A 1,407-nucleotide genomic window follows, 5' to 3' on the forward strand; every position below is an offset into this window, starting at 1 on the left:
CTTAATAAAATAGTGTTGCACTATTTTAAGTGTTGGTAGCCTGTATGTGTTCCACGGATCCAGGGCACCCAACACATCAAGGTTCACTGTTAGGGTTCGCCCGGAGATGGCAACCGTTCGTCGACTTCTTCGCGGGAAATTAATCGTCAGCAGAAGGGGGGGGGTTAGTTTAGCTTAGAGTAGGGGATCAATAAAGGTGGGACCTGTCAGGTAAGGAGACAGCTTTTGCACTATGTTTATAGTTTCATGTACATTGTTTATTGTGTTGTTGTTTTAATACCAAAAAATACCTCAATAAAATGTTTATTTAAAAAAAATATAAACCATTGTAGCCCGTGATTCCAACCTCCTTCCTAGTTTTTTTCACGTTTTTATGTCAGAGTCAGAATCCCTACAGTGCAGAAGGAGGTCACTTGGGCCCACTGAGTCTGTACCGACTCTCTGAAAGAGAACCCTAACCAGGCTCCCATCCTATACCCATAACCCAATCAAACCCATATAACCCTGGACACTGAGGGGCAATTTAGCATGGCCAATCCACCTAACCTGCACATCTTTGGACTGTGAAAGGAAACCGGAGCACCCGGAGGAAACACACGCAGAGGAAGAACATGCAAACTTAGTTCCACACAGTCACCTGAGGCTGGAATCGAACCCGGGTCCCTAAGCAGTGCTAACCACTGTGCTACCTTTAAAAGCACCTGATATTCCCAGACGGTCTCCCATCCAAGTACTAACCAGGCCTGAGTCTGCTTAGCTTCTGAGATCAGGCGTTTTCAGACCAGTATGGCTGCAGGCAAGCTTAATGCCAGAAGTGAGATTCAAACCCATGCCTCCAGGGGGAAACCAGAACACCCAGCCCACAATGGGAGGGATTAAATCCTTGAGTCTGGTGCCTTAGACCACTTGGCCATCATACCACAGAACCTCTCGTCATTTAATATTTCCCACCATCCAGCCTATCCCTTTAGTTCTTCCTCCCCTCTTCCACTTGCTGTGAACCTTATTGTTCCTAAATGCCCTGCACACCTGTGTCCCTTCACAGGGCCATGCCCCTGGTGTTCCTCTGCCCTCTGCTGCCGCCTCCCATGTCGCTTTGTCTCTCCCACTCTTCTCCTGACCGGTGGAGTCATAGCCGGGGTGCAGAGCGTCCATGTCCCAATCGAGCCTTCATGTGCAATGGCCTTCATGCCTGTATTCAGTGCAGGGAACGTGGAAAAACTGTTGCTCTATTTATTTATCTTGGTGAACCACAAGCCTTTCCCTTATATCGATCAAATGACCACACAACCAGTTAGTTAGTTCAAAAGATGGTTTATTTACATACACAAGAGTTATCTCAACATGTAAACACAATATCTACTACGAGTTAAACTACACCTATCAGCTACAATAACCTATACTTAA

The 1,407-nt window shown here is 46.4% G+C and overlaps 1 pseudogene; it reads right to left on the reverse strand.

The window, feature by feature from the left end:
- Nucleotides 1-696: 696 nt before the first annotated feature.
- On the reverse strand, nucleotides 697-792 carry LOC140415683 (5S ribosomal RNA; annotated as a pseudogene).
- Nucleotides 793-1,407: the final 615 nt, after the last annotated feature.

This window comes from Scyliorhinus torazame, chromosome 4, assembly GCF_047496885.1.
Source record: "Scyliorhinus torazame isolate Kashiwa2021f chromosome 4, sScyTor2.1, whole genome shotgun sequence".
NCBI classification, from domain to species: domain Eukaryota; kingdom Metazoa; phylum Chordata; class Chondrichthyes; order Carcharhiniformes; family Scyliorhinidae; genus Scyliorhinus; species Scyliorhinus torazame.